Source organism: Capra hircus, chromosome 3, assembly GCF_001704415.2.
Source record: "Capra hircus breed San Clemente chromosome 3, ASM170441v1, whole genome shotgun sequence".
NCBI lineage: Eukaryota > Metazoa > Chordata > Mammalia > Artiodactyla > Bovidae > Capra > Capra hircus.
In genome coordinates, this window is record NC_030810.1 from 70692494 (window position 1) to 70720102 (window position 27609).

Below are 27609 nucleotides of genomic sequence, written 5' to 3' on the forward strand. Positions count from 1 at the left end.
CAGATTTCTGCCTGTAGCACTTCCTCTCCTATGTTCCAAATATTAACTTTCTGTGGCTTCGGCCACTCAAAAATGGAATGTGTCCTGAAGCTTTCTAAAACTTCACACAGGCAGAAACTTGTAAGGAGGAAGAAACAGAACCTATTCAGTCCAGAAAGGAACAATACCAAATGAGGCATGAGGGAGGTATGAGAAATATCCAACAGGATTTAGCCTCAAATCCTCAGGAGGCCTTGGCCTTTGGACTAGGTCAAGTCAGCCTGTAAAAATAGAGGATTGTTTGTTCGATGCCTAGTGAGCAGCTCCTGTGCTTGAACGAGGGCTCTGGAGAGTGACAGCTCTCACACTTCCCCGAAGGAACAGAGGTTCAGCCTAATAAACACCTCGAAAAGGGCATGGAGCTGTCATCACAGGAACAACCATCTGACTGCCTTTCTGGTCCCTCCACTGGCTCCCCTCTCCCCTACCAGGATTCCAGGGCTCAGATGTGCTACCCTGGGTCCTGGGAAGCCCACCTGAGACCTTGGAAGCAAACACCAAGGTTGGGAGGATTTGTGGGGTTTGGAGCTGCAGGGGCCCTTGGAGATGGCTCAGTTGGTGGGTCAGTACTGTCCCCCAAGGTCTGTGACCTGAACCTACGAGGAGGCATTTTCTCTGTTTGCCCTCATTTCCATTAGATGGGGTTCAAAGGGTAATAAGTCCACATGAGTGGCCAGGGCCCATGGCCCCAGCAGTTCTGTGGAGACGACTCATCCATCAGACTAAAGCCACCAGGTAAGGTGTCCAGTCTGCACCTGCCATTCCTCTTTGGCTGGAAAGGAGTAAGAAACTCATTGTCAGAGTAAGAAACTCCCCCAAAAGGCTAGAAAGGGACCATTCTCAGCTCAGGAAAAACAAGAGTAGTAGCTCCTTAAATCCTGAACAGAAATTCAGTGAGATTAGTCAGCCAAAGCCTCTGAATTTCAATACCCTACCCCCACTCCCAGAAAGCGAGAATGAAGTGCATCCCTGAAAGAAAATGTACTTAAAAACACTCAGACTTATAAATCACATAGAATTATGTAGTCAGGTGCTCCAAGGCCAGGGTAAAAGCAAAATAAAAGACACGCAGGTCACTGCAGAATCGCAGATCTTGTCCCCTGAGGTTTTCCCTGTTCACGTAAAAAAAAAAAAAAGAAAGAACATCTCCAAAATGCACAAAGAATTGGTTCTGTCAGGATTAAAGAATGAGCTAATCTTATTAGGTAACTGTTTCCTAAGCACTTTTTATTTTTTTTGTTCCACACCAAAAATAATTTCTAAAGCAGCACTCAAAGATTTAATCAATTTCCTCTTGAAACGGCCAAGGAGAGAGACTAAAATAACATGATGTTATTGCAACTAAAGATGATAATTGCATGAATTTGTAAAGTGCCCTTTACTGACTTGTTATCCTTTTAAAGTCTCCCATCCACACTGATCAATTCCCCCACATTCTTCCCACAATGATGATTCTATTCTAGTTACGAAGAAACACAGGACCAGAATGTTGTGCCACTCAACAGAGAATAGACAAAGGACCCGGAACTCCAGCCTGTGCTTTTGCCAGAACCTAGTATCTGATCAACAAATAGATCCTTCTAATGTCTTATAATTAAACTTGTCACACAGCTTCATGAAAACAGCTTGTGACCCGGGGCAGGGAGTCATTGCCTGATGATTTCCTACATGTGATTTAGGACCAGCCAAATTTGTATTCAGGGCTTTCTCAACACCGTGCCCTTCTGGAGATAGGGGTCAGCATCTCTAATGCAACCCCAGCAGCTGACAGAGGTGGGAGGCCAGGAGCAGGCAGCACAGAGCTCTGGGAACCCACCGTGCTCTCTAGCGCCCCCTCTGGCTTCCTGGAAGATTCACTACCCAGCACCAAGAAAAACACCTGTTTAAATTTAAAAAAAAAAAAGCCAGTTCTGGGCAGGCAGGTGAACCCTGGAAGAAAATCCTCCTGATCTCAGGTCAGATGCTGCCTATCCTGTCTGGGGAGACGATTAGAGTAGAGCAGAGGAAAGCTCCTGCACAAGCCATTCTTTCCTTGGGCAGCCCTAATACGAACCTGCCCTATGTAGTAACCATGGAAACAGGAGCTGCCTGCCAGTCATATTTCACAGACAAGGTTTCTTGCCGGCAGCAGCCCTTGGGCTGGGAGGGACTGAGAGGTGAACAGAGTCCCTTTCCCCAAGTGCCACAGTCCCCATTAGAAGATCAGCCTCCCTGTGAGGTAGGTGCCCTCTCTGACATGGAATGGCCAGGGTGGGGCGGGTGGGGGGTGGCGAGGTCTCTGAGGAGGAAGATATGCCTGCCAGGGACCTGCTTTTGCCTGTTTCAGGGCCACTTAGAACACAATGCTGCCCACACCTCCACTCCCCTCCCCTCCCTGGGGCCAGCCCAGAAGCAAGGCGTCAAGCCTCACACACAACACACACCAAGGTGTTCTCAGTTACTGTCAAGCAGCCCTGAGTACGGTGACACTGCCCAATATGGGCAGCAGGCTGTGACTGGGGGCACTGGTCCAAGGCATGAGGCCTGACTGGTCTCTGCCCACAGGGGACACACTCGGAACATCAGTCAAGAGATGAACAGCAGTCCACACGCTGAGGCGCCTCACCTCCCTGGAAAGATCCATCCCTCCTGGCTTTTTGCCTCCACTAAACCCCAGCAATCCCGGAGAAGGCAATGGCACCCCACTCCAGTACTCTTGCCTGGAAAATCCTATGAACGAAGGAGCCTGGTAGGCTGCAGTCCATGGGGTCACTAAGAGTTGGATACGACTGAGTGACTTCCCTTTCACTGTTCACTTTCATGCATTGGAGAAGGAAATGGCAACCCACTCCAGTGTTCTTGCCTGGAGAATCCCAGAGACAGGGGAGCTTGGTGGACTGCTGTCTATGGGGTTGCACAGAGTCGGACACGAGTGAAGTGACTTAGCAGTAGCAAACCCTACCGATCCAGCTCTCAGTGAACCAAGACTAACTAAGGAGCTAGTGTGTAAGGCGTTCCTCCTAGGGTAGTGGAAGCAGGAAGAGGAACCTGCATTGGCCCAATCCTGAGGACCCAAGGCCACCTTCTGCAGGCCCCGCTCCCTGAAGGGCATTCCGCCCGGGCCCGGGCAGGAAGGAGGCATGCTTATCAACAGCCCTGCTTCCCTGGCACTGGCCTGTCTGTGTGATTCTGATCACAGTAACCAGGAGGCAAGGGGGTAGGGAGGGGCTGGGGGTCTAGGAGCACCCACCCTCCATAGGAGCCACAGGGCTGGAGGAGAACAGATGGGAAACCACTGAGGAAGGAGGCCCAAGGAAGAGGTCACCTCTCCTCAGGCCAGACTCAGCAGCTACACAAGATGCCAAAGACAGTTCAACACATTTTCCTATAGGCAAACATGATTTAGTTCCTGCTCCAAAAGGGAATGCAAACTGGACTTGGTGGGAGGAGGGCGGGAAGCGCCGGCCGAGTTCTTAGGGCCGCTTTGTGAGTCGCCGGCAAAGAGAGAGGAACACAGAGGGTGCATTTACAAGCATCTGCCGTGCACATCTCTCTCTGAGGGTTTCCTCAGATTCCTCAAGGGGATGAAAGAGTATGGCTGTGAAATGGTCTCTATCTGGAAGCAGTATTGATCCGCTCAGCACATCAACAAAGAGGCAGTATTCACAAACAGATTTCTCTCTCTACTGAGGCTTCTGTTCCCTCCACAAAGTTGGTTTCTCTAACAGGCTACTGAAATTGTATAACTGACAACATGAAGCACAATCGGGCGAGAGCACCCAGCCCTGATGCTTTCTTGAACCATCGCATACAGTCTTGTTCCATACATCCCTCCACCAACACCATCACCTATTTCCTGACACACCCCCAGAAATCCTATATTAGGCAAGCCCAACTTTCTATTTTTAGCATTTCGGCAAAATTAAAAGAACATGCACGAGGCACAATTCCAGCCTTTCAAACAGCAGATTCAGACTTTCTGGCCGTCTCAGCCTTCTTTGAGAGTCTATGAAAACCATGGACCCTCCTCTCAGAACAAAAGGCATATAATTTCGGGGGATTCCTTGCCCTCTGAAGCCCACCCTTACGCCCCTGGGAGTCTGGCTCCTCTGAGACGATCCGCCACCCACCTCCCAAGCTTCCTCCCATCCTACACTCGCTGTGCGGGCGTTGCACGCGGAGCCCTCACTTGTTCTCCTGTCATCGTAGCTCGACTTTCTTCGCTGCATGCTTCTCTCTCTCCCCTTCGAGCAACTCACAGTGACCACAAAAGCCCCTCAGAGATCCCCCACCCCCACGCAGAGTGCTGCAGAAATGGCCAGAATGTGCAAAGGCTCCAACCAGATCCAGCCACACTGGCTCCCATCTCAGCTGCCACTGGCTCGCCCCTCTCACAAGCACTTCTGCAAAATGCATCTGCCAAAGCAGCTTCAAGACATAGCACGTTTCAGGCGCTGCTGGGAGGTGGCAGGCTAGAGGGAAAGGAGGGTGGGTTCAGGTCTTTGTTGTACCACTAGCAAGCTGGGTAACCATGGGAAATTTCTTAACCTCTCTGAGCCCTAGTTTCCTCCTCCAACTTACCGGTTTTTTTTTTTTTTGGAGGATCAAGTGAAATAGGAGATAAAGAGCCTGGCAAGACAGACTAGACACTCAGCCAATGTGTGCTTTCTTGCCCTCCAATGGAAGGGCTCACAAAACCTGTCCCCCCAGACCATTCTTCCCTCAGGGCACACACCCAGCTGCATCCTAAGTCTCCTACCCCTAACCCAAGGGGCAGGCCACAGGAGCCATGCCCTGCAGGGACAGTGGGGACAGCAAAGGCCTGTTGACTGGCCCCAGCTGGTACACAGTAGCTCTTAAGACTTGAAGGCCAGGAAACAACGAGAAGGAGTTTAGAGCTTCTTTAGCCATGAGATATTTTTTAGCCTTCAAATTTTAAGATCACATATTAAAACTGCACATATGGTTTGAATCACATTTGCTCAGATAGCTCAGATGATTTTCTATGCCAGAGTCTCTGTCACTTGGGGAGTTGTTTGTTTTAACACACAGCATGTGAGTCCACAGCATCTGCCCACTTGGCCCTCACCCAGGGGGACTCCTGGGTCCACCCACAATTACCACGCTCTCCATGTCCCACCACTGTCCCGGCCAGTCTGAGTAGGGGTCCTGGGGCCTCTCCTTTCCCACTGTCTCCACATCAGGTGGACCACAGAGCTGGGCTTCACCAGGATGCCCTGCCTGATGCTCCTCTAACCTCCCCCACTGCCTGGCCGTCCAGATAGTTGTCCTGAGACCAACCCTTCCACATGTATCTGGAGTCCCCAGAAGGGCCATCTCCCATGTGCCTGACTCTTTCATACTTTACCAGCCCATGTAACTGGGTACATGGATGCCAACCATTTCTAGAATTAAAAGTATGTCTGGAACAGCCCTTCCTTGGATGCTGTGCCTGCCTCACCCCGCTGCTCTCTCTAGACATTCTAGGTCACCTCTGGTTCTGCTGTCTGCACTTCCTCCTCACCAGCCCCCAATGGCAAGGATCACCAGAGTCACAGTGCGTTCTTCCAAGGCCACACCCCGCAGAGAGGCTACCAAAGTGTGGAGGAGGCAGCCACAAGGGATGCCTGAGAAGGCAGGAACGCTGGGGCAGAGGGCGGGGTCAGCAGCAGGTGAGAGGTGGATCAGGCAACCTCAACTCATTCCTGCCTTGAACTGGCCAAGAAAAACAGAAAGTGTTCTTATTAATCTCTTCTCCTCTGTTTTCAAGCAAATTCCAGCCACCTCAACAAATTATTTCTGCGGGAAAATATCATTTCTTCATAGTCATAAACTGATCCTGGGGATCACTGGAGGGACATGCTGGATATTCATGCATTCTGCTCAAACAGCTATGAGAACCAGTCCAGACCAGGAGTTTTGAACCTCGGAGCGGGAGGGGGGCTTCCGTGAACCCTTGGAAACTGTATACAAACTGTTGTATGAGTACCTGTTCATCCATGGTTTTACCCAAGAGTCATGTGACCTAAAAATCCTCACTGATCCACAAAGACTTTTAGTGGCCCTTAAAGACGTAGCCTCTGAGGGTCTTACTTGGTCTACTTTCTAATGGAGAGACAAGTACAGTGGATAGCTTGGTCATCATGGACATGAGCAAAGACAGCACCCCTGCCCTCGATCACCATGGGCACAGTCGAGTCTTGGCAAGACTGCAGTTGGTAAGAGAGATAGAGAGCTCTGGGGCAAGCAGCGCCACCTTCCTTTCTGCTGTTGGAGTGACTTTAAACACCTTTGAGAGGAGGAGAGCTCCCTCCCCCAGCTGGCAGAAGGGCCTGTCTGCTCATAATACGTAGCAACTGCAGAATAGCTACCAGTGTGGCCTTCAGCAGCCCCTCTCCAACCACAGCCTTCTGGGATGCAGTCCCTCCCACTAGACTGTGGCATCTTTCCACGTCTCAGCTGGGCTCCTCAAAGGAGCCTTCAAGACCCCATATGCAAGGTCCTCAAGAGCCAGTGTTTATACAGAAAACTTTTACCACAGTGCTATTTAATACTCACACTAGGAGACACATATTATCTCCATTTCACATGTGAGACTGAAAAGTTCTTAGAGTTAATAATTAAAACGACTATGAATCAGAATGGCTGGCTCTATCGGACGTGCTCATGGAAACAAGGATACCGCCTGGTTGCCTGGAGTATCTTATCTTGTGCAAACCCAAAAGGCAGAATTATAGCTGCTGCAACCACCCTCTCCCTCCAACGGAGTGACAGATATTCTTGGCAACATAGACAGCAGGTCTCCTCTGAAATAGCCCCGATCAGAGGTCCTCGTCATTACTGATGGGAAAAGGCAGGACATGCACGGATGGACACTGAGGCCAGAATCTGAGAAAAGCCAGAAGGCAGCAGAGCTGATAAGTGGAGGGCTAAGGGACAGACCATCTTTGTGGTAAATGGAGATGCCAACTGTGCCCATTTCTCTACAGGAGCAGGCTGACTTGGAGGGTGAGCTGTATGGGAAAGACTGTACTGATTACCAGCTCAGAAATGACATTCAGACAGTCAACACTCATGGAGACAACAGGTTCTTTCTGTCAGTGGTTCAAAGGACAATACAACCCTTGGCCTTGTGTGTGTACCCAGAGGAGTGGGAGGGCAGGGTGCAGGAAAAGTTGCCAGGAAGAGCAGCAGGATCCCCCCTGGACCGTCCTCTAGGAACAACACACCAGCCTCAGGGTTAGGCCAGTTGTGGCAAGAGATGCAGGAATTTCTCCAAAGTCAAACTCTACAGGGGGATCCTAGCCCCTCTGCACCATCTCCCACCTATAATTTCCCTGTTACCAGTATGGATCTAATAATTAAGCTGGGAGGCAATGGATATCCAGCATATAAGTAAACCAGGAGAGGGACAAGCTAGAGGAAGGCAAGTATAGGACTTGAAAAGATCAAAACAAAAATATATTTGTAAAACCTAGAATTCATATGCCAACATTTTATGTAAGTACCCTGAATAGACAGTGACAGAGACACAGCCTGAGAGACTCTGATCCTCAACATTCAGGGGGAAATGATGTACATAGCAGACAGTGGTCATTACATTTAAAACCTTTACTCCATGGCCTGTGTATTCATACTTGTAATGGCTGTGAGAGCCAGTCAGGAAACTGAACACTTAATTCTCCGGGCAAGAATACCAGAGTGGTAGCCATTCCCTTCTCCAGGGGATCTTCCTGACCCAGGGATTGAACTGGTGTCTCCTACTTTGCAGGCAGATTCTTTACCATCTGAGCTACCAGGGAAGCCCCTAATGGTCCAGGAGTGGACATGTGACCTAAGTTAGACCAATCAGAGTCCTTCCCTGGGATTTTTCAAATCAGAGCAGAGGGAGAGGCCCGTTTTTCCTTTTGGACCATAAGTTTTAAGTTTATAAGCTCAGAGCAGCCAACAGCCATGTGCCCCCAACTACATGGAGAAGCTGATCTGAGAGAACGCAGCCGACATGCTGAAAGAAACAGATGCAAGTTCTTAGAGTCCAGATGTGTCTTCCTTCCCCAGAACAGTCATCAAGCGAGGACACTCCACCCCTGCCCTTCCTGGTGATAAACTTCCGAGCTCACATCATCAGTTTGAGAGTTTATAGGTTCACCTTATCAGTGTAAGATTAGGCGAAACCTGAGAGTGAAATATAATACATTGTGTTGGGCTCCGCGAGAGTTCACATGTATAAGACGTCATCCCTAAACCTGGAAATGTTAACAGGGAGTCAACATAAACTGATGTTACACGAAAACATGTACGATATGTGCCCTAGTAACAGGGTGGTACACTCATGTTTTAGTGATAGGTGGAAATGAGTGGTGTTTCATGGCCTACTTTGAGGACACTCCATTAGAGAAACGGGTTTTCATGAGTTCTCAAGGATGAAGCTGGCATGAGTCTGCCTGTAGGAAAAGAGGGAGAGACTCATGGAGTTGGAATGCTCCATGCCACTGAGTGTAGGTGTGAGTTTTGCTCCCACACCCACCATCCCTCCCAGGCTAGGGGAAACCACTAACAAACAGCCCATTCCATCCTGCTCATACAGGCAAGAGCAGCATCTGAAGATCCCAGAAAACATTTCCAAAGGCTATTCTGTTTCGTAGAAAGCCTGGGGACCTGATTCAGAGGTAAAGGCTGAGACATTTCTTTACAAAGCAGAATTTTATCAGGTGTGATGGATTACCTGGGAGTGCAACTTTCATGTCTTCTAGGTCAAAAGAGAGGAAATGTACAGCAACCCCAAATTATATTTAGATCTTCCGAATGTGTTCCCTAAGTAGTCCTTAGGTGGGCACATCCTGGAAGAAGCCCTGGTGCCGGGTTGTGTGGTCCTATGGGGTTTCCTTTGCCCATTGCTCTTGTTTTATTTATCCCAGTGAGCGGATCCAGCTCCAACCCCGTCTTCAAGCATCCAGCTACTCAAACACTCATTAAAATGATCTGTGTCCTTGTCTGGCGACCTCAGGACCCAGGTCTCAGTCACTGTCATCACACCAATACGCAGCACGATGCCAAAACGTTTGGAGATAGCATAGGCAATTCTCAATCTGGATCCACAAACACTTTGGAAGTAAGATGCACAGTAAGTGTGTGTGCATATTTGCAGGGATGGGTTTCTTATTCATCATATTTGCAGAAATACTGTTAACTGTTTGGGACTCCCCTCGCCCAAAACAGTTAAGAACCACAGAGGCGCAAGATATGATTGGCACAGAGTGGGGGGATGTGGTCCTCGTTGGTGAATCCATCTTGCCATCCCTGTGGCTGGATTAGGGCTGGTTGTCATTTTGGTGCTGAGAAGCACTTGCCTCTCTCAAACTGGGAACTACCCGGGTTCCTAAACAGGAAGAGGCTCCCAGGACACAGTAATTCCCAGCTCCCACCACCTGTGGTCTGTGTGAGCAACCCTGGAATGCTTTGCAAACCAGGAGAGGAGAGGACACAGCTCTGTTGTGCTTAGGCTCCTTCCAGGAAAGACCATGGGAAGACAGAGGGGCAGAGATTGGATCTGATGGACGCAGCTGGACTCCTTTCAAAAAGCACCCAACTGGGCCTGTGAAAAATAAGGATCCAGCTGGGGACTGGTGGCCACAGGAAACAGGCCATCAGCTTCATCATTTCTTCTGTACCAGAAGCTCTTTTGAGAGTGTGAATGGGGCTTTGTGTAGTAAGTTCTCATCCATGAGCTAATAAATATGTGAAACGGCCTCTCAGACCAGGTTCCTGCAGCCTGGACACTGAGGTCATTCAAAGAACAATTAGATGCCATCTGGAGAGAGCTGGGACTCGAAGGGCCGAGTGGCATGCTCTGGTTCCCAGGCTGTGGCACATCCTTATCTTCACTGACAGAAAGGATAAATGGAGTCAGCCAGCTGATCCACGCTGGGAGCAGAGAACGGGCAAACACACAGCAATGAATAAAAGCTTAAGGACCAGGGGAACGTTCACATTCAGCCTACCCTAAGGAAATGTACCCCTTGAATGCATTCACACACCCAAGCTGAGTATCTTTGCCATGAACCAAGCTTTTACTTTACCAAGATCTAGGATTTCATTGTTTTAATATAATGCAATTAGAGTACAACAGCAACTGTACACTATATACAGCTCTCACAGTATATAGTGAGCAATGACTTGATTGTGTGAAATAGAGTTAGTACTTACTGAGGCTTCACAGTCCAACTGTAAAAAAACAGGGGGACAACTGTGCACCCATTTTCTGGAATACAGTCTCAGTTTTTTCTTATTTTTACATGAAAATTTTGGCCTTCCCTGGTAGCTCAGATGATAAAGAATCCGCCTACAATGCAGGAGACCCAGGTTCAATCCCTGGGTTGGGAAGATCCCCTGGAGAAGGGAATGGCAACCTACTCCAGTATTCCTGCCTGGAGAAGTCCATGGACAGAGAAGCCTAGTGGGCTACAGTCCATGGGGTGGCAAAGAGTTGGATACTAACACTTCTCTATTTATGATCAGTATTTTATTTTTATTTTTTTAATTTTTAATATACATATTTTTTAATTTTTACTTTATTTTACTTTACAATACTGTATTGGTTTTGCCATACATTGACATGAATCTGCCACGGGTGTATACAAGTCCCCAATCCTGAATCTCCCTCTCACCTCCCACCCCATATCATCTCTCTGGATCATCCCCGTGCATCAGCCCAAGCATCCTGTATCCTATATCGAACATAGACTGGCACTTCATTTCTTACATGATAGCATACATGTTTCAATGCCATTCTCCCAAATCATCCCATCCTCTCCCTCTCCCTCACAGTCCAAAAGTCCGTTCTGTACATCTGTGTCTCTTTTGCTGTCTCGCATACAGGGTCGTCATTGCCATCTTTCTAAATTCCATATATATGTGTTAGTATACTGTATTGGTGTTTTTCTTTCTGGCTTACTTCACTCTGGATAATCGGCTCCAGTTTCATCCATCTCATTAGAACTGATTCAAATGTATTCTTTTTAATGGCTGAGTAATACTCCCTTGTGTATATGTACCACAGCTTTCTTATCCATTCATCTGCTGATGGACATCTAGGTTGCTTCCATGTCCTGGCTATTATAAACAGTGCTGCGATGAACATTGGGGTACATGTGTCTCTTTCAATTCTGGTTTGCTCGGTGTGTATGCCCAGCAGTGTGATTGCTGGGTCATAAGGCAGTTCTATTTGCAATTTTTTAAGGAATCTCCACACTGTTCTCCATAGTGGCTGTACTAGTTTGCATTCCCACCAACAGTGTAAGAGGGTTCCCTTTTCTCCACATCCTCTCCAGCATTTATTGCTTGTAGACTTTTGGATCGCAGCCATTCTGTGAAATGGCTGTGAAATGGTGTGAAATGGTACCTCACTGTGGTCTTGATTTGCATTTCTCTGATAATGAGTGATGTTGAGCATCTTTTCATGTGTTTGTTAGCCATCCGTATGTCTTCTTTGGAGAAATGCCTATTTAGTTCTTTGGCCCATTTTTTGATTGGGTCGTTTATTTTTCTGGAGTTTAGCTGCATAAGTTGCTTGTATATTTTTGAGATTAGTTGTTTGTCAGTTGCTTCAGTTGCTTCATTTGCTATTGTTTTCTCCCATTCCGAAGGCTGTCTTTTCACCTTACTTATAGTTTCCTTTGTTGTGCAGAAGCTTTTAATTAGATCCCATTTGTTTATTTTTGCTTTTATTTCTAGTATTCTGGGAGGTGGATCATAGAGGATCCTGCTGTGATTTATGTCTGAGAGTGTTTTGCCTATGTTCTCCTCTAGGAGTTTTATAGTTTCTAGTCTTACGTTTAGATCTTTAATCCATTTTGAGTTTATTTTTGTGTGTGGTGTTAGAAAGTGATCTAGTTTCATTCTTTTACAAGCGGTTGACCACTTTTCCCAGCACCACTTGTTACAGAGATTGTCTTTACACCATTGTATATTCTTGCCTCCTTTGTCGAAGATAAGGTGTCCATAGGTGTGTGGATTTATCTCTGGGCTTTCTATTTTGTTCCATAGATCTGTATTTCTGTCTTTGTGCCAGTACCATACTGTCTTAATGACCGTGGCTTTGTAGTAGAGCCTGAAGTCAGGCAAGTTGATTCCTCCAGTTCCATTCTTCTTTCTCAAGATTGCTTTGGCTATTCGAGGTTTTTTGTATTTCCATACAAATCTTAAAATTATTTGTTCTAGTTCTGTGAAAAATACCGCTGGTAGCTTGATAGGAATTGCATTGAATTTGTAGATTGCTTTGGGTAGTATACTCATTTTCACTATATTGATTCTTCCGATCCATGAACATGGTATATTTCTCCATCTATTACTGTCCTCTTTGATTTCTTTCATCAGTGTTTTATAGTTTTCGATATATAGGTCTTTAGTTTCTTTAGGTAGGTATATTCCTAAGTATTTTATTCTTTTCGTTGCAATGGTGAATGGAATTGTTTCCTTAATTTCTTTTTCTACTTTCTCATTATTAGTGTATAGGAATGCAAGGCATTTCTGAGTGTTGATTTTATATCCTGCAACTTTACTATATTCATTGATTAGCTCTAGTAATTTTCTGGTGGAGTCTTTAGGGTTTTCTATGTAGAGGATCATGTCATCTGCAAACAGTGAGAGTTTTACTTCTTTTCCAATTTGGATTCCTTTTATTTCTTTTTCTGCTCTGATTGCTGTGGCCAAAACTTCCAGAACTATGTTGAATAGTAGCAGTGAAAGTGGGCACCCTTGTCTTGTTCCTGACTTTAGGGGAAATGCTTTCAGTTTTTCACCATTGAGGATAATGTTTGCTGTGGGTTTGTCATAGATAGCTTTTATTATGTTGAGGTATGTTCCTTCTATTCCTGCTTTCTGGAGAGTTTTTATATGATCAGTATTTTAAATGTAAATGCAATTGCTGAGCAAGCTGGGTTAAAAAAAAAAGCATAGCTAGAGAAAAAAATATGGAATAAGATAAACAGATGGTGATTATTTGTATTCTAAATGTTTCTACAGCTTTATAACAGCTCAAGTAGCAGGAGGATAGCAGTGCTCACAGTGGTCTCAGGGCCCACAGGGGCCTCTCAGAGAGTCCACGAGGTCAACACTATTTTTTGTAATAATTTTGAGACCTTTTTGCCTTTTCACTGGGTTGATATTTATGCTGATAGGACAAAAGCCATGGTGGGTAAAACTCCTGGGACTGTAGCAGTAAGCAAGGGGAAGGCACCAACTCTTAAGTAGTCATTGTGTTTCTTGACCATGTTTTTTTAAATTTCTTTTCAAATGTTAAAAATTAAAAATATACTACTTTAAAAAAGAGCCAGTTTCACTTAAAAAGTCCTTGATGAAGCAGTAAGAATCACAGTTGTTTCCTCTCATATGCAGACAATATGTTCCAAGACCCCCAGTGGATGCCTGAAACCACAGACGGGACCAAACCATATACACGTGTATATATATATATAGAACATACCTATGATAAGGTTTAATTCATAAATTAGGTACAGTAAGAGAAATCTGAATTGCCAACATGACTAGTCTTGTGCTTTGGGGCCGTTATTAAGTAAAATAAGGGTTATGTGAACAAGCACTGCAATACCTTGAAAGTCAGTCTGATAAAAGATGGCTACCAAGTGACTAACCAACATCACCACCACCAAATGACCAAGGGGCAGGATATGATGGACAAGGGGATGATTCATGGGTTAGGTGGGAAGGAGCGGGAGGGCATGAGATTTCATCAGGCTATGCAGAATGGTGCATGAATTAAAACTTTTGAATTGTCAAAAAAAAAGAAAAAAACACTTGAAAAGATGCATGCACCCAATGTTCATAGCTGCCTGACTTACAATTAATTGCCAAGATATGGAAGTGTCCATCGAAAGATGAATGGAAAAAGATGTGTGTACACAAGCGTGCGCCCACACGCATACACACACACAATGGACCACTACTCAGCCATAAAAAAAGAAATTATATTTTGCCATTTGCAACAACATGGATAGACTTGAAGGGCATTATGTTAAGTGAAATAAGTCGGAGAAAGACAAATAGTGTATGATATCACCTATATGTGGAATCTAAAAAATACCACAAACTAGTGAATATAATAATGAAGAAGCAGATTCACTGATGCAGAGAAAAACCAGTGGTTACCAGTGGGGATAGGGAAGCAGAGAGGGGTAATATAGGGGTAGAAGATTAAGAGGTACAAACCACTAGATATAAAATAAGCTAAAAGGATATATTACATAACACAGAATGTCATCTATTTTATAATAGCTATAAAAGCCGTATAACTTTTAAAAATTGTGAATCATTACACTGTACACCCATAAGTTATATAATATTGCACATTAACTATGCTTCAGTAAAAAAATATTGTACCACCACATAAAATGAAACTTATGAAATGTTTCTTTCTGGAATTTTCAGACCATGGTTGACTGGGTGACGGAAGCGGCAGATCAGAGGACTACTGCATTACTTTATCACATCCTGGCCCTTGAGTCCACATCTCGAACATTCTGTGTGGCAAGACAGGAAGCAGACATACAGCTCTTCTGCTGCACACCCCACACAATGGCTGTCTTGAGGGAGAGCAACCGTGCCATTAAACTGGGGGCTGCACTAGCTGCTTTTTCACGGAGCGCCACTTTTACTTCAAAGAATGTCTGACAAACAATGGTTATTCAGACATGAGAATTTATTTGGCAGACATTTCCTAAAAAAATGAACAAAGTGAGCCTGTCACTTCAAGGAGAACAACTGACATTATTTGTTGCCAATGCTAAAACCTGCGCTTTTAACTGAAAATTAGAATTTCGGGAAACTTGTATTTATCACCAGAAGTGGTAAATATGTTCATGATTTTTTCCAATACTTTAATGATATTTTTCATGAGTGATGATAATAATGAGTGAATTTTTTAGTATTGTATAGTGATGTATGTTAACAGCTGGAATATCTGCATAACTCATATTTTTCAAACCAATATTTTTCAAATGATCAATGCACAATGATACACAATCATGCACAGTTAAAATCCATTCACATTGCCAGACAGACCAATGGATTTTAAGGGAACAGAGTTTAAAAAAAAAAGAAAAGGTCACTGATATGACCAGATTCCACACTCCAATTAACCTTTATGGAACTACAACTTTACAAGTTTTAGTATAATAACAAAGAAAAATATCTCTAATGATCAGAAAAGGCTATTTAAAATACTACCCCTATTACATCCCCCACTAGGGGATGAGAGGTGGGCAAAATGGGTGAAGGGGGTCAAAAGGCACATATTTGCGTTATAAAGTGAGTAAGTCCTGGAGATGTACTGTAAAGCACAGTGACTAAAGTTAATAATACTATATTGCATGTTGGACAGCAGCTAGCAAAATGGGTCTTGAAAGTTCTCATCAGAAGAAAAAGATTTTTCGTAACCATTGTATGGTAATAGATGCTCACTGGTCTTATTGTGATCATTCTGCAATATATTCAAATCATTATATTGTACACCTGAAACTAATAAAATGTTACGCTAATTATACCTTAATACAAAAAGAATATTCCTCCCTTTTTGAAATAAATCTTAAAATTGAAGTACAGCAGACTTTGTTCATTCATAGTGATGCTTCCTAAGGCCCACTTGACTTCACATTCCAGGATATCTGGCTCTAGGTGAGTGATCACACCATCGTGATTATCTGGGTCATGATCTTTTTTGTACAGTTCTGTGTATTCTTGTCACCTCTTCTTAATATCTTCTGCTTCTGTTAGGTCCATACCATTTCTGTCCTTTATTGAGCCCATCTTGCATGAAATGTTCCCTTGGTATCTCTAATTTTTTTTTGAAGAGATCTCTAGTCTTTCCCATTCTATTGTTTTCCTCTATTTCTTTGCACTGATCACTGAGGAAGGCTTTCTTCTCTCTCCTTGCTATTCTTTGGAACTCTGCATTCAGATAGGTAGTATCTTTCCTTTTCTCCTTTGCTTTTGGCTTCTCTTCTTTTCACAGCTATCTGTAAGGCCTCCTCAGACAGCCATTTTGCTTTCTTGCATTTCTTTTTCTTGGAGATGGTCTTGATCCCTGTCTCCTGTACAATGTCACAAACCTCCATCCATAGTTCATCAAGCACTTTATCAGATCTAGTCCCTTAAATCTATTTCTCACCTCCACTGTATAATCGTTAGGGATTTGATTTAGGTCATAGCTGAATGGTCTAGTGATTTTCCCTACTTTCTTCAATTTAAGTCTGAATTTGGCAATAAGGAGTTCATGATCTGAGCCACAATCAGCTCCCAGTCTTGTTTTTGCTGACTGTATAGAGCTTCTCCATCTTAGGCTGCAAAGAATACAATGAATCTGATTTCGGTGTTGACCATCTGGTGATGTCCACGTGTAGTCTTCTCTTGTGTTGCTGGAAGACGGTGTTTGCTATGACCAGTGTGTTCTCTTGGCAAAACTCTCTCAGCCTTTGCCCTGCTTCATTCTATAATCCAAGGCCAAATTTGCCTGTTACTCCAGGTGTTTCTTGACTTCTACTTTTGCATTCCAGTCCCCTGTAATGAAACGGACATCTTTTTTGGGTGTTAGTTCTGGAAAGTCTTGTAGGTCTTCATGCATGCATGCATGCATGCTGAGTCACTTCAGTCATGTCCAACTCTGTGCAACCCCAGGGACAGCAGCCCACCAGGCTCCTCTGTCCACAGGATTCTCCAGGCAAGAATACTGGAGTGGGCTGCCATTTCCTTCTCCAGTAGGTCTTCACAGAACTTCTTCAGCATTATTGTTTGGGGCATAGACTTGGATTACCATGATACTGAATTGTTTGCCTTGGAAATGAACAGAGATCATTCTGTTGTCTTTGAGATTGCATCCAAGTACTTCATCTTGGACTCTTTTGTGGACTATGATGGCTACTCCACTTCTTCTAAGGGATTCTTGCCCACAGTAGTAGATATAATGGTCATCTGAGTTAAATTCACCCATTCCAGTCCATTTTAGCTTGCTGATTCCTAACATGTCGATGTTGACTCTTGCCATTTCCTGTTTGACCACTTCCAATTTGCCTTGATTCATGGACCAAACATTCCAGGTTCCTATGCAATATTGCTCTTTACAGCATTGGACCTTGCTTCCATCACCAGTCACATCCACAACTGGGTGTTGTTTTTGCTTTGGCTCCGTCTCTTCATTCTTTCTGGAGTTACTTTTCCACTGATCTCCAGTAGCATATTGGGCAGCTACCAACTTGGGAAGTTCATCTTTCAGTGTCCTATCTTTTTGCCTTTTCACACTGTTCATGGGGTTCTCAAGGCAAGAACACTTAAGTGGTTTGCCATTCCCTTCTCCAGTGGACCACATTTTGTCAGAACTCTCCACCATGACCTGTCCGTCTTGGGTGGCCCTACATGGCATGGCTCATAGTTTTATTGAGTTAGACAATGCTGTGGTCCATGTGATTAGATCGGTTAGTTTTCTGTGATGGTGGTTTACAGTCTGTCTGCCCTCTGATGGAGAGGGATAAGAGGATTATGGAAGCTTTCTGATGGGAGAGACTGACTGAGGGGGAAGCTGGGTCTTGTTCTGATGGGCAGGGCCATGCTCAGTAAATCTTTAATCCAATTTCTGTTGATGGGTGGAGCTGTGTTCCCTCCCTGCTATTTACCTGGGAGCCAAACTATGGCTTCCCTGGTGGCTCAGAGGGTAAAGCATCTGCCTGCAATGCGGGAGACCCAGGTTCAATCCCTGGGTCAGGAAGATCTCCTGGAGAAGGCAATGGCAACCCAATCCAGTACTCTTGCCTGGAAAATCCCATGGACAGAGAAGCCTGGTAGTCTACAGTCCATGGGCTCTCAAAGAGTTGGACACGACTGAGCCACTTCACTTCAAACTATGGTGGAGGTAATGAAGATAATGGTGACCTCCCTCAAAGATCCCATGCATGTTGGTACACTGAGTGCCCTCAACCCTGCCGCAGACCACCACCAACCCACTGGAGACTCCTGGACACTCATGGGCAAGTCTGGGTCAGTCCCTGTGGGGTCACTGCTCCTTTCTCCTGGGTCCTGGTGCACAAGGTTCTGCGTGTGCCCTCCAAGAGTCTATTTCCCCGTCCTGTGTAAGTTCTGGCAGCTCTGTGGCGGGGTCAATGGCAACCTCCTCCAAGAGCGCTTCCAAGTCTGTTGCACCCAGAGCTCCTGTGCCTGGGGCAGGCCACTGCTGACCTGTACCTTCACAGGAGATGCTCACACACAGTTCTGTCTCAGTTTCTGTGGGGTCCCTGGGTCCTGGTGTGCACAAGGTTTGTTTGAGCCCTCTTAGCACCTCTGGCAATGAAAGTGAAAGAGGAGACTGAAAAAGTTGGCTTAAAGCTCAACATTCAGAAAACTAAGATCATGGCATCCGGTCCCATCTCTTCATGGCAAATAGATGGGGAAACAGTGTAAACAGTGTCAGACTTTATTTTTGGGGGGCTCCAAAATCACTGCAGATGGTGACTGCAGCCATGAAATTAAAAGATGCTTACTCCTTCGCAGGAAAGTTAATGACCAACCTAGACAGCATATTAAAAAGCAGAGACATTACTTTGCCAGCAAAGGTCCGTCTAGTCAAGGCTACGGTTTTTCCACTGGTCATGTATGGATGTGAGAGTTGCACCATAAAGAAAGCTGAGAGAGTGCTGGATGGTGTTGGATAAGACTCCTGAGAGTCCCTTGGACTGCAAGGAGATCCAATTAGTCCATCCTAAAGGTGATCAGTCATGAGTATTCATTGGAAGGACTAATGCTGAAGCTGAAACTCCAATACTTTGGCCACCTGATGCAAAGAACTGGCTCATTTGAAAAGACCTTGATGCTGGGAAAGACTGAAGGCAGGAGAAGAAGGGGAGGACAGAGGATGAAAAGGTTGGATGGCATCACCAACTTAATGGACATGAGTTTGGGTAAACTCTGGGAGTTGGTGATGGACAGGGAGGCCTGGCGTGCTGCAGTCTGGGTTGCAAAGAGTCAGACATGACTGAGCGACTGAACTGAACTGATAGCAGACTTACAATGTTGTGTTAGTTTTTTGTGTACAGCAAAGTGATTCAGTTATATATACATGAGTGTGAGAGAGAGAGTGTGTGTGTGTGTGTGTGTGCGTGCTCAGTCACGAAGTCGTGTCCAACTCTGCGATCTGATTGACTGTAGCCTGCCAAGCACCTCTGTCCATGGGATTTCCCAGGTAAAAACAATGGAGTGGGTTGCCATGCCCTCTTCAAAGGGATCTTCCTGACCCAAGGACTGAACCTGGGTCTTCTGTGTCTAATGCACTGAAGGTGGATTCTTTACCCACTAAGCCACCGGGGAAGTCTCAATATACTCCTTTGCAGATAATTTTCCATTACAGGTTATTGTAAGATACTGATTATGATTCTATGTGCTATACAGTATTCTTTCCTTTTTTATTTACATATCTATGCCAGGCCAGATTTTCTTCTGACTTAAACGAAAATAATGTAACACAACAGACCGAAGGCTGAAGCAGATGTGAGAGTCGAACTCATTCTCTCAGACACTAGAGAGGTCTGCAAAAGTGTAAACCAGTGCCAGTCTTTTTTTCTCACTAAGTTTTGTTCTGGAAAATGACTATTTTCATAAAAATATGCTATTTATATTCCCACAATAGGTTTAACGTTGTTATTTTTAATGAGCTAAATAAACATTAAAAAATCCTACACTGTAATTTCTCATACAATAAACCAATAGCTAAAACCCACATCACAAAAGTTCTTTGCAGTCCTCAGCAATTTTCAAGCACTGAGAAGGGGTCTTGAGTCCAAGGAGTTTGAGAATTTCTGCTCTCGTACCTCTCATCTACTTGTTTTCTATAATTTTGTTAAGGCCATAAGTTTTCAGCATCAAATCTGGAGCAGGCTAAGGTACTTCAATAGAGGAGTATTTTTATTTTTATAACTATTATAAAAGCATTAATGATTATTAGAGAAAATCTGAAAACAGAAATGTGAAAAACAAAACTCATGAGTTGCCAGGAAGTTAACTTTTACTTGTTACCCAACACCCAATCCGTCTGTGTTTATCTTACAGAAATTCTCACACAGATGCACACCCAGCCATCTCAGTGGAAGGCAGTGCCATCCTTCCAGTACGGTGCGTCATCCTTTCCTCTTACCCATGTCTAGTCCCGCAGCAAATCCTGAGGCTCTGCCTTCACACTGTGTGTCTAGAATCCCCCTTCCTTACCACCCCTTCTGCCATCACAGATCCAAACCGTCACATCTTTCATCTGGACGGTCACAACTAGCTCCCAACTGATCGCCCTGCCCCTGCCAGCAACACGCAGGCCACAGTCATCCTGAAACGGCTCCCCATTCCACTTTGTAAAAGTTCACATCCTCACTGGGACACCCAGGCCCTGTGCAACCCGCCTCGAGCCCCCTCTTCACTCTCTCACACCAGCTTTCACTGCTCTCCCTCAAGGCCACTCCTTGGAGCCCACTGGCCTCTCAGCCATTCCTCAGTGGAAGAGGTGAGCTCCAGCCTCATGGCCTTATCCTTCCTGCGTCCTGTCCCCATCAGACATCACTCTTTTTTTTGGTTGTCCTCCCTCCCTTTTTTTCCTTAGCCCACATTTTTTTTTTTTTTTAAGCCATGAGGCTTGCAGGATCTTAGTTCTCCAACCAGGGGTTGAAGCCAGGCCCTTGGCAATGAAAGCACAGAGTCTTAACTGGACCGCCAGAAAATTTCCCAGACATCACTCTTGACTTGCCCCTCCACTAGAAAGTTCCCTTCTGGGTGAAGCCTTCCCTGCTACCCCCTCTAAATTTAATATCCCCTTAACTCCAACATTTCACAGATGCTTCCCCTGATGACCTTTTTTCTGCTGAGTACGTATCGGTGCCAAACATGCTGTACTCTGTTGCCTTCTTTGTCTTGTTGCTATCCCACCCCATAACATAAGCTCCACAGAGGCAGGGACATTGTTCTGTTCACTGCTGTATCCTCAGCCCCTGGAACAGTGGCCAGCAGATGGCAGATAGATACTCAATAAACATTTGTTAAATTATATGCCTTGTATAACAAATGCGACTACATTTGTTAAATAACAACAAAGCTGTTTTTAACAAGAACCCAAATGTCAGTAGGAAATCAGTTAAATATAACCATCTCATACAATGGCATACTGGATAACCATTTAAAATAAGGAGCTAGATCCGAACATTTAATATGGAATGACGTACAATGAAAAAAGCAAGTTGCAGACCATATGTAGTTACACATAATTTTTGGCAATCAGTCAAATTGTTCCCCAACTCAGCCTTCTTGTTCTCTTAACAGTTTGACCATCTCAGAATTTCCTAGGAACACCTGAAATTTCCTCACCTTTCCCATTCTTCTTTGGGACAGTCCCTATTCTTCTTTGCTGGGCTTCCCAGGTGCTCCATGGTCAAGAATCCACTCGTCAATGTAGGAGGCCCAAGTTTGATCCCTGGGTCGGGAAGATCCCCTGGAGAAGGAAATGTCAACCCACTCCAATATTCTTGCCTGGGAAATCCCATGCGTGCAAGAGCCTGGTGGGTTACATATAGTCCATGGTGTCCCAAAAGAGTCAGACACAACCTAGCGACTAAAAAAACCCCACTTCCCTACTGATCTCTCCTGTCCCAGGCAGCCTGGGCACACATTTTCCCACAGGCTGGGGTCTCCCTCTCAGCCTCTAACATGTTCATCTCTTTCTTCTGCCTCACCTAATACCAGCTTCCTTCCTTTCAAGTCACCATTTTCTTCAGCTGTCAAATCACAATTCAAACATAGTTTTTTTCAAGAAAACTTCTTGGTAACAACATGTGAAACTTCAGATCAATGCCAATCCCCCACCTCAAAATCTACATACCGTACTGCAGCACGTTAGAGTTTTTGTCTAAGAATGTCAGACAATGTCTTATATGAAGCTAATGATAATGATTTGCCATTTTACAAACTTTAAACAGAGCTCTTAGTTCTGAAGTTGTTAATGTAATGCTATGGCACACTATTACATTTAGTATTATGCTTAGTCACTCAGTCCTGTCTGACTCTTCGTGACCTCATGGACTCTAGCCCACAAGGCTCCTCTGTCCATAGGATTCTCCAGACAAGAATACTGGAGTGAGTTACCATGCCCTCCTCCAGGGGATCTTTCCAACCCAGGGATCGAACCCAGGTCTCCCACAATGCAGGCGAATTCTTTACCATCTGAGCCACCAGGGAAGCCCATTACATTTAATATTAAACCTCCCAAAATACACAGGGGTATTGCAGCCAAATGCTGTGCTGTTGTGTCATTCAACTACCACTAGGGGGCAGAATTTAACAGCAAACGGTTCTAATACTGAAGAGCCTGACTGCCCATTTAGCAGGCTGAAAAGTTACGGGAACCCCATAGCTGATAACAAGATCCCAGAGGTCAGAAGCATAGAGGTTGTCAGAATTACACTTTTAAACAGTGTATAGTAGTATCAGTAGTAGTGCAAGTTGCTCAGTTGTGTCTGACTCTTTGCAACCCCATGGATATAGCCTGCCAGGCTCCTCTGTCCAAGGAATTTCCCAGGCAAGACTACCAGAGCGGGTTGCCACTTCCTTCTCCAGGGTGTCTTTCTGACCCAGAGATCAAACCGAGGTCTCCTGCATTGCAGGCAGATTATTTATCATCTGAGCAACCAGGGAAGCCCTCTTTACCATACACTTCTGCCTAAATGTGCTAAATGTGTGAGTGTTTATGGTGCAACTGTGACCCCAAAGTTTTTATCCTATACTATGTTGGCAAGAGCAGAGAGGTTAGGCGTGGGAACCTCCTTGCTCTCATGAAATAAAATCACTGAAGAATTCCTGAAAAAAATTTTAGAGATGTGAGTGCCACTTATTCTGGGAAACTGAGAGATCTTTGGAACAACCTCACTGGCTCTCCCTTCAATTTAAATGTCCTTCCTATCTGGTTGTATAGGATCATCAGTCAGACCGTCAGTTGCTAAATGTTTATTAAGAAGACACGAAAGGGTCCTTGCCCTCAGAATGTGAATTCTTGCCCTGAGAACTCACAGTTCTGAGTTCTGAGGAGCTGGTTGTTGTTGTTGACGGAACTATAGAATTTGGCGCAAGTGCTATGCGGATAATGGAGTAGTAACACAGTGACCGGAGAGTTGCTTTTAGCAGGGAGGTCGGGGAGGTCTCTCTGAGGCAGTGGAATCTGAATGGGGGTGCACGAGGCACACAAGAATTAGGGTGACAGCTACAAAGCCAGCATTTCCTTTGCGTTATCGACATGGCAGGCACTGTGTTAACAATTTTGCGAGCATTAATTCATTTAAGCCCTACTTCTCCCATTTATTGTTAAGGAAATTGAGCTCCAGAGAATTTTAGGAACTTGCCCCAGCGTCACACAATCATGAGGAAATGGCTAAGATGGGGCTGTGTATCTGTATTAGTCTCCTAGGGCTGCTGTAACAAGTTACCGTAAACTCGATGGCTTCAAAATAGAAACATATTCTCTGACAGTTCAGGAGGCTAGGAGTCCAAAATCAAGGTGTCCCAGGTCTACACGCTCTCTGAAGGCTCTAAGGTGGGAACCTTTCTTGCCTCTTCCTGCCCTGTGGTGGCTGCTGGCAATCCTCGGTGTTCCTAAGCCTACGCACACATCAACCCCGATCTGTCTCTGTCATTGCTTGGCATGCTCCCTGTGTGTCCAAATTCCCCTCTTCTTGTAAGACACCAGTCATTGGATTGTTGTTTAGTTGTTAAGTTGTGTCTAACTCTTGTGACCCCATGGACTGTAGCCCACCACGCTCCTCTAGCCATGGGATTTCCCAGGCAAGAATACTACCACAGGTTGCCATTCCCTTCTCCAGGGATTTTCCTGACCCAGCGATTGAACCTGCAACTCCTGCTTGGCAGGAGGATTCTTCACCACTGAGCTACCTGGGAAGCAACCCAGCACAACCGCACCTTAATTTGATCACCTCTGCAATGATCTTCTTTCCAAATGCAGTTACTTTCACAGGTACTGGTGTTAGGACAGATGTCTTAGGACTTCAACACATCTTGTGGGGGTACACAGTTCAACCCATGACAGCAATCTAGCACCCTCTTCAAGCCACTCAGCTCTTCTACCACAAAAGAACCTTCCAACCTAAGGAAAGGCAAAGACCCAGGGCAGCAGGAAAAGCCAGCATGGAAAAGTTTGTGAGTAAGGTGGATGGCAGGAGATGAGCTTAGAGACAGACAGGCCACAAGGGGAGGGCCGTGAAGCCCAGTTATACAGCTGGTTCTGGTCAGAGGCCATGGCTTCAATCCTTGCTTACATGTGAGTTATCTCTTCACCGCCTCTCTGTCTGATTGGGATCTAAGAAGAGTCCTCTTTCTTCAGCCAAAGATGAAGGCTGTAGCCCAGAACAAGCATGTGAGCCTGCCATATCCCACTTACAGGCCAGACCAGGCTCCCTCGAGCACCTCCAGAGGGCAGCCCCGGCTTCGACCTTGATTCAAACCATCAAGTTCAGGGGTGTAGGGAGAATTCGCTTCTGACCTGGGACACTGACAAAATACATCTCAGGCTGTCCTGGCAACGTCTGGCCTGAGGAGTTATCCACACAAACGCCAGGTAGGAGCAGTCAGGACTCTAGCTGTTTCCACACACCTGCTCACCCAGCAGAGCCGAAGATGCTAACGTGACTAGAGAGACACTGCTACTCAGAGCAGACAGGTCTACCCGACGAGATGTCGAAATATGTCCAGGCCGCGCAGTGTTGCAACAGCATCATCTCTGAGATTATGCAAGCACACACAATTTGCACAAGGACTCACTGCAGTCATTAGGCAAGGTCAAGGTGATGTTGATGACCCAAGACTGCATCATGGAAGTGTTGGCGTGAAAAGATGAGATTTTTGTTGAAAGCCTGCTACACTGTTCAGAAGGGAAACAAGGGTAGTGTATGTGTACACAGCCTAGAGGAGGGGTCTGGTCTGCAAACCTTTTCTGTCAAGGTCCAGACAGTGAACAGTTCAGCTTTGCTACCTATTCTGTCACGACTACTCAACTCCACCCTCACTGTGAGAAAGTGGTGATGCACCAATGAATGGATGTGGCTGTGTTTCAGTAAAATTTATGCATACTGAAATTTGAATTTCACAACTTTTACATTCTTCTTTAAAAAAACAAACAAACATGCAGAAACATAAAATCTATTTTAGCTTGTGGACTACAGCAATAGACAGCAGGCTAGATTTGGTCCCAGGCTGTAGTTTGCCGACTGTCCCCCCACCCCCCTTGCACACCCCCGCTGCCCCAGCCCCCAGGCTAATGCTATCCCAGATGCTTAACTTAACATCATTGTAGTAACATGGTCTTTAATTGAAAATCTCCCTTCCGCCCCTAAAATCCTTACTGACTTCGGGCAAGATGCCAAGCACTGTGTGAACTCTGGATTTCCCCCCCCCCCCCCCCCGGCTGCTTCTCCATCACCACCCCCATTTAAGTCCTGCCGGAACTGTCAACTCACCTCATACAATGACTCTTAACTCTATCTCTAGAAGGCCTCCAGCACCTGCCCTGACTTTCCATTCCCGCTGTCACCATCCCAGGTTAAGCTGGCCATGGTATACATATATCCTCTCCATTCAGGTCAGGCTCTTGATGACACTTCCCTCCTACCCAGCCTGACTTGACCGGACAATTACTAACATACAGAATCTGTCCCAAACTATCTGCTGAATGAACCAAAGCAGTAAAAATACCCACAAGCTCAGCACTCTCTCCATCTGGTCAGCAGTTCGACATGGCCCATCTCAAAACCAAAAATCTCCCATAGTGAGATGGCAGCACTTAAGGCTACAGTTTGCTTTTTTAAAGTCAGGCTTGGTGAGGTATAATTTGCAAATACTAAAATCACCCCTTTCCGTACAGTTCTATGAGATCTGAAACAACCCCAATCAAAGTATTTCTATCATTCCCCCAAAGTTGCCCTATTCCCTCCTGCACCCCTTCAACCACTGATCTGCCAGGTTTTATCTGCATCCCACGGTCCATTCCTTCTTAATGCTGAAAAGGATGTCACCGTGTGGGTCTGCAGTTTATCCACTCAGCAGTCAAAAGACACTGGTGCTCTTTCCAGTTTTTGTCAATTAGAAATAATGCCACTATAGACACTAACAAACAGATTTCTAAATAGACGTATGTTTTCATGATGAAGTTTCACTTTTTATAAATGGCCACATTTTCGCAGACCTGCAGGATAGGATTCCATGAAATGAAAGAATATCCTCCATGCCTATTCTTCTCACCCTGCCTCAGCAATCTTTTAAAACTGTAGTAACATTAAGCTTCCGAGGAATCTTTGTAGAAAAGGTTTTTGGGGTGGAGTGGGAGGAGCTGGATGGGAGCTGTCTTTCCTTGCTCCCAAGATGAGTCCCAGGGCTGTTTCCCATTCACTGCTGGCAGTGTTTGATCTTCTGGTCCACAGGGCGGCACTGGCTCTCTGGATGTGCACACTCAGGCAAAAACCTGCAGAGCCAGCCAACTGGGCCATTATTTGGTTCGTATAACTTGTTAAAATCTCACAGAATGTACAGCGTGCCATTGTTTTTGTAAGTCCCTTTCATGACTTTGTGAGCTGGCTAATTCAGAGCAGACTGGACTGATTTCCCTTGCTGGAAGAAAAGACTTTCCTCAAAGACAGCTATTTAACCGTGACCATGGCTGCAACCATCTTGAGCACAAAGCGGGCTTAGGGGCTGCAGCCTTACCGCCCCTGCCCCCACCGAGGCCCCCACAGCCCGGGGCACTTATTCTTGGCACTGGAATTCACATAATTACTCCTCTTTTAATCTGCAGGGTGACCTAATGTAGCCCTGGCCAGCCGACTGCAGGAAATGGTCTTGTGAGATCTGAGCCTTGGGCAGACCGTCAAGTCTGCAAGCCCCTTTTAGAAAGAGCATTTGGGAGCATTAACCCCATAAAGGACGGGGCTCCAAGTGGCTCTAGGCTCCTAAGTAGCCAGTGCACACCCAGAGGAAGAAGTCCAAGGGCTCTGGTCTCCTCTCCAGGGTAAAGCTCCAGTCCCGTCCCTTCATCTAACCTGCAAAGCAAGCTCAGAAACTGCAGATGTCTTAGAAAAGCTCACAAGTGGCTCCAGCAAGAATCCACAAGGGCTGACAACAAAAGAAAAGGCCATTCATTCACTAGGGAGCTCGTGGGAACAAAAGGCTACACTCTGTCCTGACACTTGCTAACAGCGGAGTCAGGAGAGCTGTTTCGTCTGCAGGCACTGTGCTATTTACAACCTGGCCTTGCCTATATAACCTTGGTTAATCTGAGAAAACAGTCTCCCCAATGCCTTCCCTACTATGCTATTATTATATTTATTTTCCAATTTGTCTTTCTTAAGAACAATTTACTTTAAAACAAAAAAAATCTATAATAAACATTTCTTCTAAAAGGAAAATCACAAATCCATAATGAACATTTCTTCTTAAAAAAAAAAAATCACCCAGCTCTGCTGTAGCTTATCAGTTCCTTTCCTAAAAATATATACTTTTAAGTCT

At 45.3% G+C, this 27609-nt stretch overlaps 1 protein-coding gene across 2 annotated transcripts in view; it reads right to left on the reverse strand.

Annotated features, from left to right (window-relative positions):
• BCAR3 (breast cancer anti-estrogen resistance 3) overlaps window positions 1-27609 on the reverse strand; it is a 219119-nt gene that overhangs the window by 56987 nt on the left and 134523 nt on the right. The window lies entirely within an intron of this gene.